This window comes from Eulemur rufifrons, chromosome 27, assembly GCF_041146395.1.
Source record: "Eulemur rufifrons isolate Redbay chromosome 27, OSU_ERuf_1, whole genome shotgun sequence".
Taxonomy (NCBI): Eukaryota; Metazoa; Chordata; class Mammalia; order Primates; family Lemuridae; genus Eulemur; species Eulemur rufifrons.
In genome coordinates, this window is record NC_091009.1 from 32,450,245 (window position 1) to 32,465,536 (window position 15,292).

Genomic DNA, 15,292 nt, shown 5'->3' on the forward strand with positions numbered 1-15,292 from the left:
GGCATGAATCCCAAAGGAACAAAATTATCTTCTTCCAAATAAATCTGCAATTTTCTGAAATATTTTGTGATTTAAACTTTTCTCCAAATCAACTGTACCTTTCCATTTATGAATCTTTCATTCATTTCTCTAGTGAAATATATAAACTGATTGATTTCCTTATTGGATATAGAACAGATACGGTCTATATGCTACCAACGGCAAGATTTAGAAAAAACAAATATGAGTTAGGGGCACACAGCCCCCCGTGCAACTCCAGGGGAGCTATTTACATACTACAATCTGGGCAGTGACCAGTCTTGGAGTTGCGCACAGTGGCTGCCCTGGGGGCTGGGATTCGGGCCGTGGGGAAGGATATTTTCTAAAATATAAACACTCCCACCCAATCATCTGGTTCTTTAATTAAATTAATTTAATTCTTTCACCATTTCCCAAATTCCTTTTGAGGAAATCCCAGTTTATATGGGTGTTCAAAGGTGTTATTGAACCAAAAATGTCTGTAGCCGAATAAGTGTGGGAAACCCTGAGATAAACCAATTTCTTCTTTGTAGACTCTCCCGTAGTTCTGAAACTGCCGATGCGCATTGTGAATCTATAAACGAGGACCGTAGGAGGCATTACTTCCTGAGCTTATTCAACCACGGACATGTTTTTTGACCAATTGCAATACTAATATTCCAAAGTCTTATTAATCTAGCCGTTTTATCATCACAGACGATCTCAGTGATGGTCCGTTTTCGTGGATCTGAAAGAAAAGGCGAGGAATCTAGAATGGGAGACAATTCTGAGTGAGGAACAAGGGGGAAGTACTCAAATTCTCTAGACTCTATAAAATGAAAAGGCGCATTCAATTGCTTTATTCTCAAATCTTTTAAATCCTGCTTTCCTTAGTGATTCTATACTGTACTGTAATGATATGCTCACTTATGCCTATTTAAAGGAGAATACGAAACACTTAATAAATGGTAAATCCTGGCCAGGTGTGGTGGCTCACACCTGTAATCCTAGCACTCTGTGGGGCCGAGGCAGGAGGATCGCTTGAGGTCAGGAGTGTGAGGTTGCAGTGAGCTATGATGATGCCACCACACTCTAGCCCAGGAGATAGAGCAAGACCCTCTCTCTCAAAAAAATAAAAAAATAAAAAAAAATAATAAATCCAGTGTGCTGTTATTCAAAATAGAAGCTTTACATTAAGATATACACACACGTATATACACAGATATAGTGAATTATGAATAATTCGGATTAATAATACTTTTCTGCCTGTAGTACTCACATCAAAAATATCTTTATTCTCCTCTTTTCCTGCCAGGTTTTCCCCTCTTTCCCTGCCTGGTGACGGTAAGTATCCTAAACTGTTTAGAATTCTAGAAGATTGGAAAATGATTTAGAAAACATGGATTTCGGTTGTTAAGCTTTGGTTTGTTAAATGGAAGAAAGCTGCAGGCGGCCAGCGGTTTTTATCACGTGGACGAGGCTGACTCAGAAGCTGGTGGTTACACACGTTGCAAACAGCCCCAGAATGTTCAGGTAACCACGGCAGCTGTGACTTTGTATCTCTGCATCAGACCATAACTTCTTTTCCCAGCGGCTCAGAGCTGAACTTTTGTTTTGAACAATCAGTGGATATGCCAGCTTCCAAATTCCACCCTGTGCTTCCTCGTGCAAAGAAATAATTATTTTATGGTTGCATCCTTTCATGATTTCTGTTCGCTCAATATTAGTGGTTGGTTAAGAAGAAAACCATTTCTTATCACTTAAAATGCCACACGCGTTTAACAATTTTCCGAATTGTTTTCCTTTGGCATTGTGAAACGAAACCCACATTTTTTTTGGAATCGTACACCGAACTATTAAAAAAATGAAGTGTTAGAAATCAATTCAAATGTTAAATACAAAGGACATCCTTGGCTCATTAAGTAAAAATATCTCATTTAATGAGCAAGAAAGCACTGGAGCACACTGAACCCTGACACAAAGCAAATTATTTAAGTGATAAATTATATTTTATGGGGAGTGTAAAAGTTAATAATACTCAGGGGCATGGTAATAAATGCAGAGGTGTAACTAACTTCATCGACTGCTTTACTTACAAACATGCCATATGTACTTAGTTACTTGAGATGATCATAAAAAGACAGAACAGAACACATGCAAAGATTCACATGGCTACCTTAGGACAATCATTTTGTAGTGCGTCTTTTATATCATATTATTTTAAGAGAGTCTCTTTGTTTTGTTTTCTTTCTGTCTTTTGCAACGTTCTGCTTCCTTCATTTTTGTTTTCACTTTTGGTCAAGTATTTGACCTTGTAGCAGTTAAAGCTGCAGCCTGCTCCTTATCTCTCAGCAGCCCTCATAAAATCAGCCACGCATTCATTCATCCTCTCTGGTGGCCCACAAATGACCTCAGACCTCACTTCAAGAGGACCAACATGTCCTGTGAAGAAATGGGTGGGTTACTCTTGTGACGGCACCGCCCTGGCTCTTTCCTAAGCAAACATGTCTCAGGAACGTTGAACAGATCCATAAACAAACGTGGTCAGTAACCTCCACCCATGCTTTGCTAAGATGCACCGAGATCTGTGCACCAAGCTATCTGCACACAGCTACAGGGCAGGGCGGAGTTGTAGCAAATGTCTAGGTAATTACCGGTACAGAATGACAGTGAAGTTGAAGAAAAGGAACTCCTTTTTTTTTTTTTTTTTCCAATTTAAATCATACATTTTTTTTCTGCTTCGATTCTGATTTGAAATAACATTTGTTCATCTTTTTACTTGACCCCAACCTGGTTCTAGATTATGAGCACAATCTAATGCCGTATAATTTTGCATCTGTTGAGGTAGATTTCTAGATGAAAATGTAGTGTATTGATGTTACATGAATTATTTCTTTTTCCTGGACTTGGAAAATAATACAGTTTTAGAATTTTTATTCAAAACTGATTTTAGTTTGTGGGACCACTTTGAGGCCAGCTGCAGAGTGGGAAGTAGCAAATGCCCTAATGTCAGAGCAAACAGGACTCAACAGTGGTGTTTCACACCCGCGAGCTTCGCGGATTCTATTTTCTCTGACTGGCTGCTTTTCCCTTTTGTCCATTCAGTAAACTTCAACTGACGTTTCAATCCCAGCTAAGATATGGACTCTTCTGATCATTCTCTTCTCCTTCTTCAGGTTGAGTTAGTTATTCTTTTTATGCTACTTGTTTTACATGTTTATATTACTGCATTCTTCTTCTTGCGTTACACTTTAGCTATTCACATTTCCAGCTAGGCTGTGCGATTCCTGAGTACAGAAACACTGTCTTGCTGACTGTTGGATGTCTACCACCTACAGCACAAACTGTGGCCAACACTGACGGAGGAAGGAAAGAAGGATGGAAGGAAAGAAGGAAAGAAGACCTTTCTAATCACACAGGGAACCAAGCTACCCCCGTAGAAAAAGATGCCCCTTCCTCTGGACTGATGGAGCTGTGGGCCAGGGTGGGAGCTGGCCAGCAGAGAAGTGGTTGGGTTTCTGTCTTTGCTCTTTCTCTCTTTAGACTGAGGAGAAAAGGAATGAAGAGGGAGGAAGAGAGAGACAGAGGGTGAGAGATAGAGAGATACGTCTGTATTCTCTCCTGGACTATGGGCTCCCGATGGACAAAGACTGGCTCTGCGAGTTTGAATTCCTAGAGCCTAGCAGAGTGCCTAGCACGTAGTAACAGTTTACCTATATTTATTGAACTGAATTACTGATATTTGAGAGATTGTGTCAGATTGCTTTATATGTAGTAGGGAACTGAAAGGGGAGGGATCACAAAGTTGAAAATGGAGAGAGACGGACGTGGCAGCTGGGGCAGAGAGAAAGACTGACTTTGGCAACACGATGCCTAACTGCTGGCCTGGACCGGGAGGCTGAGCTCAGTGGCCTAAAAACACCGCAGTGAGTGCCAAGGATTGCTGTAGTTTCATAGAAAAATTTTGGTAATTTTTTCATGTTGTTTTCTAAAGATAAAAATTATTATTTATATTTTTTAAAATCAAGGAGGACCATCTATAAACTAAATGGAGAGCCAGTTTCTGAAAAACAACTGCATGTGATGAAATACATGTAAGATACGCATCGTTATCCTAAGATGATGGCATTTATTAATGACTGCTCAAATTTTGGTTACTTACTAAGAGGGACTGGATTTATTGTTTAAGAATTTTAAGAGTATCTTTTTTTGGCCTAGATTATAATCACATTTGAAAGCAAATATACATAGAATTCATGTGGACAGAATAATCTGATCCTTTGAAAGTAACAATTAATCTATCACTTGGGTGCTAGTCCCTTTCTGCCACTTAATTGGGCAACTTAACTCCTTCAGGATTCAATTTACTGAACTCTAAAATGGGTGCAAGAGCTTGTGCAGATCCAAAACACTTACAATAGTAACATCAAGGGCCAGGCATGGTGGCTCACGCCTGTAATCCTAGCACTCTGAGAGGCCGAGGCAGGAGAATCGCTTGAGGTCAGGAGTTCGAGACCAGCCTGAGCAAGAGTGAGACCCCATCTCTACTAAAAATAGAAAGAAATGATCTGGACAGCTAAACATATATATAGAAAAAAAATTAGCAGGGCATGGTGGCGCATTCCCGTAGTCCCAGCTACTCGGGAGGCTGAGGCAGGAGGATCGCTTGGGCCCAGGAGTTTGAGGTTGCTGTGAGCTAGGCTGACGCCATGGCACTCTAGCCCGGGCAACAGAACGAGACTCTGTCTCAAACAAAACAAAACAAAACAAAACAAAAATAGTAACATCAAAGAATCACTGACCACAGATCACCATCACAGATATAACAATAATGAAAAAGTTTGAAATATGTTGAGAATTACCAAAATGTGTACGGAGGGAGGGGGCACCTGCTGTTGGAAAAACACCACTGATAGACTTGCTTGACACAGAGTTGCCATAAACTTTCAATTTTTAAAAAACATAGTATCAAAGCACAATAAAATGCAATAAAACAAGGTATGTCTATATGTGTTAGACCACTTCATATTATTCCGCAGGTCACTGAGGCTTTGTGAAGTATCTTTCCAGTCCTTTTTTATTTTATTTTTTTCTGTAACACAGTTTGGATAGAGTTTCCTGCCATGTCTTTACATGTATTAATCTTTTCTTTAATAGTGTCTCATCTGCTGTTTATGAAATCCTTCAATTCAGATATTTTAGTTTTCAGCACCTTAAGATTTGTTTGGTTCCCTCTTATATCTTCCATTTCCCTCCTAATTATGTTCCTATTTTCTCTTAGATACTTAAACGTATTTAAAATAGCTGTTTCAATGTCCTTGTCTGCTGAATTCATCATCTCTGGCATTTGAGGGTCTGTTTTTATTGACTGACTCATCTCTTGGTTATGGATTACATTTTTCTACATTGTTGCATGTCTGATAATTTTCATTGGATGCAGGACATTGTAAATGTTTTTTCAGGTAGTACTTAATTTTGGGTCTTTGTTGAGATAATGTCAGATTTTATTTTGGCAGGTTGTTGCAGTTCAGCTTGATTCTTTTGTTCTCTGGTTTTGTTTCCCTCAAACTCTAGCCACAGCTACCATTCTGAACTCCCGTTTTTAGCTCTTAACTCAGAAATATCACTATGATCTGCTTGAGTTCCCCCTCTCTGTACTACCCTCCAGAAAGAATGCCTAGATAAAAAGCTGGCACAATCATAGGACTTATCATCTTTGTTTCTTTTGTCTCAGGGACACAATCTCATAGGTTCTGTTGTCCAAGGTCTGAAAACAGTTGTTTTGTGTATTTTGTTCACTTTTCTAATTTTTTTACGGTAGGAGGGCAAGTCTCATTCCAGTTATCCATTATGGCTTGAAGCAAAAATAGGTTCTTCAATTTGGAAAATATAAATTCCTTGAGAAGATTTTCAAACTGCCATGGTTAGTCTCCATAGTTAAGAGACATTTTAGGTATATAAATTATTGTTTTTGTCTTATATGTTTCTATGTCCACTTACTAGGGATTACATCTTCTTTCTATAGGCATCTGGAATCAGGTACTCATTCCAGCTTCTTATCTTCTACTTTTCTTACTAGATTTTCTTGGGCTCTGTGTTGATTCTCACTTTTAGTTACAATGAAAGATCCCTTCTGCATTTGAACAGCATCTGAGTGGTATTCTACAAGCCTTTTAACCTTTGTTATGTCAACTTCTTTGATACTGAAGTACCCTTCTATTTAGCACTCTACATATTTGTGAGCTGTTCCTGCACATGAGGTTTGGTTGCTCTTACGTTTTCACCTTATGCTGTATTTTGTTCTTGGCCCTCTGAGGAAAGTCTTAAGTCTTGATTCTACCCATGGTCAGAAGGCAAGAGTCTCAGTACTATTCTCTTTGGAGGCCTTTAAAGTATAATGGAAGAAATGAGAGTCCTAAAGCTGGATAGATGTAGATTTAAATGATACATACATTAGTTAATAGCTGTATGACTTTTGGAGAATTATACTGTAAAAGTCAGTTTTCTATTCTTGTAAATGATATTTACGCATTTCATAGGGTTACTGTGAGTACATATTACGTGTTTAATAAATAGTAGTTCTCTTCTGCTTCCCCTTAAATGATTCATTCTGGTTATGCTGACAGCTATACTTTCTTCAGTCTTATGGGCTAGTATGTACTTTAATGAGACTGTCTTTTCAAATACTATGATCATATATTGATTCTTATCCTTCCGTGAGTTTTAAAATCTCTCTGTGACACCACCGAATCTGTTAGGACAGTGGACATGACAATTTACCCACTGAGTGAAGTCTACTTACTTTTCAAAAACAAAGTCACCTAAGTTTTAGGATCCTATTTGGAAGGTGGATTCCAGACAACCTAGGTAGACCCTTTGTTTACTCAATTTTCCTCTTTTATATCTAAATTTTTTTTTCATTGCATAAATGCTACTATTCTCATAAGCATGGTTCTCCAACCAGCTGTTGAGATTATCAGCGAAAAACAGAACTTGTTCCATACCCTACAAGAAACTCAGGCTTTGAGAAGTTCAAAGGGCAAGACCTCACGATGTTCTTTGGTGAAGAGTAAGAATTGTTTATGGCAAGGAAGTGGATGAGGCTGAACACCTAGAAATGCTGAGCTGGGACTCTGACTTCAAAGAGCCTCTATGACAATACGGTCCACTAGACCTTTCTGTGAGAAGGGACATATTCTATATTTATTCTGTCCAATGCAGAGGGCATTAGCTAGCCACGTGTGGCTATTGAGCACTTGAAATGTGGCTGGGGCAAATGAAGAACTGAATTTCTAATTTTATAATGTAAATGTAACTATGCACATGTGGCTAGTGGTTACCATTTGAACAATGTAGCTCTACAGCAATTCTATTTTTTACTATAGGAAGAACTTTTAAAGACTCTATATAATTACCTACTGATGGTCCTATCAACTTTCTATTGTAGATAAGCTACATGTGAAAAAGGTATTTGGATAGACAATGTATAAAATAAGAAAAAAAAATTTTTGATAGTGCATATGATGAAGTCCTGTTAATACATACAGAGGGCCTTGAATTAGAAAAAGGACTCAGGTCGTGTTGCTTTGTCCCATAGAGTTATGGGCATCCAGAGTTTTAAGAGCGGTAAATGGCCACGAGGGATTGTTTTTTAACTCTGCCACTGATTTGCGCACCTCCATTCTTTCCTACTTTTTCTACCTAACATAAGTACTTTCAGCTAAATTAAGTTATCGTAAACCCCTTAGGAAAAATGGAGAGGATTTGTGATGTGTGAATGTATCACCTGGGGGAAAAACGTCCTCCTTGTCACTGCACTCTTTTAAATCAATTTTCAGATAATTTCAATAACATTTTTGAATAAGATTGAATAATATTTTCAATCACTTTCATGCATTATCTCATTTATTCCTTTTATCAGCCCTGTGAGTACGTAGAGTGAGTGTTACTATTTCTGCTTTATAGATGTGACTATTGTGCCTTCAGGGAAGTTCAGTGACTTGCTCTTGGTCACTGAGGATTTGAACCCAAGCACTTTTGCTCATTGTCTCTTCTTTCTCCCAACATGTGAGTTATACTAGTTAACGAGTCCCCTTGATTTTCCAGATCGATACCTGGTTCTTTCAGTATCTACAAAACATCATGACTTCGAGCTTGTGCGGCCTCACCCTTGCGATTTCTATACTTCAAATGGGAGAAAACTTCGATTCATGTCAGATATTTAAAATTAATGGTACACTCATATTTTATTTAATAAATATTAATGGTTGGATTTGGCAGAGGGCAGGGAGCTATTTTAGACCTTTACTGTAAAGAGGATCATTATCACATCCCCAAATTTGATTTCTAGAGTGCTTATTTGTCAATATTTATTAGACACTTTGGTGGGCTCTAATCACGCGTTCTCGCTCACCCTGCAGAGCACCTTGCAGACAGTGCCGTGTCGGCTAAGAGTGCACCTGTCTAGCAGTTTCGTCCTTCAGCGAAGGTTTGCCCCGTCTCTGAGATATGACTGGATAGTTAGTGTTTTTTCCTATCGGCACACGATACAATAGAAATCCTAAATCAATAACACTTTTTATTCTTACGCAACTGATGCATAACAGCCTTCTTCACACTGAGGTTTAATGTGTTGTAAATTAATTATCTGGAATGAATACAGGGTCAATGGACCTTGGCATGACCAGGATGTGATGTGCGTGTTCCATTTCCTCCCCCACTTCGCAGCATCCCCACTGCCTTCTGTGCACGTCACTTGTGCCATCTTCTGCCACAAACTCCCTTAGGAGTAGTTAATGCCCTCTAGGGATTGATCGATAGAAAAAAAAAAAATTTGCCGTACCACAAATTTGTTAAACATTTTATACCTTCCAGGCCAAAGGAAAAAAAAGGACACTTTTATTTGTAAAACATCGAGTGGCATTTTTTTTTTTCTTGAGAATATGTAATTGGAATTTGGAATTGCCAACGTGAATAACACATTTTCTCTTAATTCAAATCTAAAAAGATGTGTGCAGATACACGTAGGTTTTATTATCTACCACTTCCTTTTGGAAATGAGAACAACTGTTTATTTTCTAGAATTCAGTTCAGAAACAATAACTTCATCTGTCCCGTAAGCTAAATGTGGACAGGACGGCAATCCCATTTCAAATGATATAAAATCAGGTACGGTAAAGTGGATTTTCCATCAGAAGCAATTAAAAAGCAGGAATTCACTAAGTTTTAAAGTACTCAATTTTCTATTTTCTTTAAAATAAGAATAGGAGAGGCAAACTCCATTATAGTTTTGAGGGTAGCTCTGCTATTAGTAACTATAGAAACAAGGTAACTAGGTAGAATGGGAGCGAACGAGGAAGAGAGGGAGGGAGGGAGGGAGAAATAGAATATAAATAGAGGAAAGAAAACCACAAACCTAGCCTAATGCTTAAATGCTAACATTATGATTTAGGGACCAGGGAATCGGTCTGTATCTTCGCTAGTTGGTCAGTGTGAACACTTCATTGTCAGTGCCTGGTTTCTCTGGGATTGAGACATATAACGTAGCACCCAAACAAAATGAATACAACCGTCTTCAGAGAGGAGGCAGTGAAGAAGAGAGATACAAATACACGAGCACCAAGTTGCAGGAAGCATAGTGGGGTCAGCATCAGGATTTTCTGCAGAAACCCTTTCCCGTCTGTCAAGTTCAGGGATGGAGAGTGGAACCAAATCCGCTTTCCTTCCCTTGACGACGAGGGCAACACTACTTGGGAATCCCACCTCCTCCCACCGCAGCTGTAAGTGTCCAAGGTGGGGGGGAGGGCTCAGTGGAACACTGAAGTCACACAAGACAGAGCACATTCCCCGACCTCCAGCTTGCCACGTGCCTGGTGGAAATGCCTCTGATCTCACTTTAAGTTCCCCAGGAATATTTTCAGCTTAGACTTTAACCCCACATCTGTCCTGGATCGTCAGAGCGAATTACACTGTCGCTGGATCTTTACAAACAAACACCCTAACAACCAAGCAGGATGCCCTAACCCGGCGTAGCCTTCCGAGTCAGCAGTGTGCGATTTCTTGCTAGTCCAGAGCCTCAGAGGACTGTGCAGGTATAAAATATAGCCTCTGTGCCTCTAGGTCTCAGAGATAAATTACGGGGTGTCCCAACAGATGTAATTGCTAAAACCTAAGCTTTCATAAACAAGGGAGCCTTACATTGTCAATGTATCATCATCTTGGGCTACTTAACAGAACAGCAAGGAGGTCGATGTGTGCCAAATAGCAACCAGTGTACAGAAGCAACCAAATAATTTCCGTTTCTCAGTTTGAAATTATATATACTAAGAGGCAGTATTGTATAACAACAATTAACAGCAGCGATTGGCACCATAGCCAAGAGTCAAATCCAGCCAGACACCTACCTGCTTCTGTAAATAAAGTTTTATACATGTAGCCACACCTATTAATTTACATATTGTCTAGGTCTGCTTTTCCACTGCTATGGCAGAATTGACTAGTTGTCAACTGCAAAGCTGAAAATATGCACTATTCAGTTCTTTCTTCAATGTGATAGTTTGCTGACTCCCTTAGCAGAGTGTGTCATTGAGTCACAGTAGCTATATTCAAATTCTGGATTCAGCATTTATATTGTCTGTGGTACATGGATTATATATGCCTTATGCCTCAGTTTTCTAATCTATAAAATGAGCATACTAATAGAAATTTCTTTTTAGGTTGCTATGGAGACTACATGAGATAATGAGTATTATTTTAGGAGACTACTGGGCATGAAGTAGTCAGTTCTCTTCTGCCGCTCCCATATTCTCAGACCTTCCAGAAAGGGTTCTAGAGCCCTAATGAAATGTTTGTTTGTTACTATGCAGAGAGCAACTTTATTTTTTCTAAGAGTATTAAATCTGTACATACCAAGACTCTTATTTCTTAAAAACATACAAATAAGCACCTTACTCCTATTATACAGAATAAGCTACAAGAACATCACTCACCCACGGGATTGTCGTTTATTATTTTAAATCTCTAGTGTTACTCAGATTTTGGCACCAAATTTGGCTCACGAAGAAATTCACTCATTTGTTCTTAAACTACCCAGGGAGGTGGTAAAATCAAGTCCCAGTTATTCTACCTGGCAGAGCTACGGGGTAAGGCAGGCAAAGGAAATGTGGCCAATGAACTGCTCGTTCTGAAAGAGCCATGTCCATGACTTTGAACTCTTAACTTTCTGTTCTTTCAAACAGAGCAGGGCTCAGGTCCCACCACCCTGGGGACCCAGGAATCACAGGGAATAATGTTCAGTGGCCCCTGGCCAGTTGTACTTGAATGTATTGCCAGGTGTCCTGGTTTGACACCCCTTTCCTCTTCCTGGCGCCCCCTCTCCTTGCTGCCCTTGGCTGCTCACAGGTCCCCAAAGCATCTATCCCTCAGATCTGGCTGCCACCAAAGTGACCCATGTTCCAAACGACCGCTCCTCCCACCACGCCACCAGTGCCTGCGCAAAACTCCTTCCAGTTGCAGACTCATCTATTAATCATCAAGCCAGAAATCGAGCTGGTCAAAGTAACTCCTTCCCAAGGAATATTTGTACTTTAAAAGGAGAATATTTAATATAAATGAAACTAATTAGTAAGGTGTTTCTTAGCAAACGGGCCTTCCTTGTGCTTCCTGCTTTCTCTGGCTCAACTCCCTCTTTCCCTAAAACCCGTAGTCAGCAAATTAGCACCCCTCACTTCTGAAAGGTCCCCAAATCTTGCACGAGGCCAGACTGCATTATATTGTCTCATTCAAGAACATGTCCCAAACCACCATGTGTTCCATCCACTCTTGCTGTGCCATATTGGATTAAATGTATTGATACCTTACCTCTAACGAGTCCTCCCTCAACACTCCCCAAAAAGTACAGGACTGTGTCTAACATGTCTCAAATCCATCACTGTGAACACTAAAGAATGCCACATAAACAGCATAAAGCAATTGCATCTGTACTGGATTTCCTTTCTATTCCCCTCTAGGTTTGGAAATTTCCTATTTATGGAGAATTTAAAGTCTGGTTCCTACTAGGGATCTGGAATTTGTGCACTTAGTGATTTTTTTTTCAAAAGTATTGCAATTTAACCTATCACTCTTAAAAATTTAAACCTCTGTTGAACACTTAAGTAATTTCAACTTGTCTCGAGGTGGAGGGAATCAGATACTATTTTCATAAAGTAGCCTGGGTGATGCAAGGTGCATAATTTACCTGATCTGTTTCTAATAATGGCAACATATTAATATATTGGTTAATTGCATTAGAACCCGGAATTTACAGAAGCAAGAAGGAACACATATTTGATTTTTAAAACCAGAAATATTATAAACAGGCAGCTTTCTTGGAAAGTGCAGCCCGTGGGTGGGAAGGGCCTGCAGCAGGAATGGTGAGGAGGAGGCAGCATCCCAAGGTGCTGGGGCCCTTCCCTGCCCGGTACCTACAGCATCTACTAAGGACTTTCATTTGGAAGATCACAGTTCCTTTAACACAGGCTCCCTCTCTTACACCCCACCTTGTGCCAGCTTGAAGTCATGCTGGGAAACAAGGTCATTTCCCCAGTTTGGTCGCCACGTGGCTGCCTGTTGGTCTGTGTGGATGTGGCATCGCTACCTGGAGTGAGAGCAGAGCTTAATAGCTGAACTAGGTATTTTCCAGCTGTAACCCACGGAAACCTTCACTCTTCCTGGGTGTGGTCGACTTAAGGTGGCAACTATGTAAAATGCAAAATGAAAATAAAAATATGTTCAAATGGCCAGGGGAGAGAAGGGCTTTTCTGGATAGCTCAAATCGGTTCTTTTTATATATTTAGTTGTTTCATTATGTGTTAATGTTGTCCTTACATTTGAGATGCTTTCTTGATGATAAAATCCATCGTGATATATTGTGTTACAAGCAAGATGTTTCAAATAAAAGAAAAGATGTTATAAAAGAGGCCTTCACTTTGAGGTAGGAACTCATGGGTAGGCTTAGCACGGTGTGGTTATCGAGGATGCAACGAGAAGAGAAGACAGGCTCTGAGATGCTGTAAAAGGAAGAAGAAAAATATTGAAGTTTGTGAAGAACAGCAACTGATTCCAGGGAGGAGTGTGTTTGTGAAACGCAAGTTGCAGTTTGGCTACTGTTCTCCTGATGTTCAATGTAGTTGATTAATTTTCCTTACTCTAACTCTGAATATGACAGCGATTCAGGCCGATGACTCCATAGCAACACAGAAATAAGAAGGCAGAAACTTAGAGTCCACACCTGGACGGGCAATGCCTGAATAAACTGGAAGATGGTGTCCTGAACAGAGCCCTTGGGGGCTTTGGGGATGGACATCATAAGTAGCTTTTTATAAGAGAGGAAAGGGCTCTATAATTTTAAAGAAGTGTTTTATTATTCCTATTTTGCAGGCAAGGAAACTGAAAATTTGGGGGGCTAAGGAGCTTAACTAAAGTCGCAGAGCTACCTAACAGCAGAGATGGGATTCAGAAAGGTGCCTGTTTCTGAAACCTCGCACTCTTTTTATAGGATCTTACTGGGGGCAGGGAGGTGGGGTTTGAGGGCACGAAGAGGGACACATAACACATCCAGGACACATTTTGGGGCAAGATGCAGGGGAAATAAGGCAGTTCCAGAGACCACGGCCATGTGGGCTTCCTGAGGGCAGAGGCTTGAAGTCTCTTGGAACTTTTCCAATCCGCCTCCCCGATGAGGGGTAATAAAAGTACACATCTCATAGAGTTGTTGGCGGTGGAGGGGGGAGCGCTGAATGAATTAATATATATGAAATGCTTGAAAACCTGGTACACGGTAATACTGTGCAATTGTTAGCTATTGCTATTACTATCTCGTTAGCCATCAGACCTATGATTCATCTCTTTACCACGGTCCTCAGATTCTCAGGGTAGGCAGGGACGGGGGCCAGCGCCTCTGAGGCCTGTCTGCAGGGGACCCTAGAACATTGCCCTTGATAGCAGGACTTCAGAGAAATCACTACTCTGTTGGAAACGGTTTGCTTGAGTTTGTCAGAAGATCTGGTATTGCCGAATGCTTTGTGAAAATAGGCTAAAGAAATATCTTCAAATCACGTTTTCGTTTCCCACTATTCCTTGTCAACATATATAATGAGTATTTCTGACTTTCATAACATTTGCCAATTTACCAACTAAACTGCTCATGTTGATGAGCTAGAATGACTACTTTCGGTGAAATAAGAATTCGTGTTTTAAGCAACTTACAGCGTTGTACTCAATGCTGGCCATTTGCTTTTCTGAATCTTAAAGCATATACATTAAATTCCAGGGCCACAGACATCGGAGGCTGGAAGCTCTTTCATCCTCTATGCTGTTGCATTAGCGTCGCATATTTACTAAGAAAGGCTGGCTTCCTGATTCTAGAACCTCTCCCGTTCTCCCTAAGACACATCACACCAGTCCTCCCCTGGTGGCCCTGCCTTCACCAGTTTTCTCCTCTCTATGCCGTTTTCCATACTTTAAATACTTTCTTAAGCCTCCCTCAGCTTGGCTAGATTTATTCCCAATGCACCTCCCCCATTTCTGGCCTTCTCTGTAGGGTTACTGGAAAATTTCTGACTACCTTATTCTCTCAGTTAATAATGGGAAAATACAACCCCATTCATTTCTTAAAAAGTCATTTTTCTTGGAAGGGGAATAGGTGATTACACGTCAGTAACGATAACCAGGCCACCGTAAGGAAAAAGAATGGGAAAGGCTGAAAACCACGTTCTTCAAGAAATAGTAGCAGAAATAGCAACACGTCGCAGGAGCATAGATGAAGAAAAACAATGAAAGCAAAAGGTCACTTTCTCTTTTTTCCAACCATTTGAATGATGAAGGATTAAGATAAACGAATGCATGCCTAAGTGCTAACAGTTGGAAGCAGGCTTTCCTTCTCCCAAAGACTTCGATCCTGTCTCTAGGGTGCTCGTGCTAAATGGGAATTTCAGGGGACAGTCTCTTCAGTGTGACCCTCCTGGGAAACGCGGGTGTTAAAACACGAGGAAAAGTGACGTGACCACTCAGGAAAACAAAACAAAACAAAAACAAAAAATAAAACAAACAAGCAAACAAAACCCAGAAAGGAAAGTGAGTTTAACATTGTATCCACAAGATATATAGCACTGATTTCCCTAGTTTTCTTCCTCCCACAGAGAGCCACAGTCATTTAAATAATAATTTACACATTTACTAATGCTGTTTTGATGCTTTTTCTTAACAGCAATACATTCGTGATGGATGGAAGCCCTTTGAAGAATTTCAGGCTCTGCCA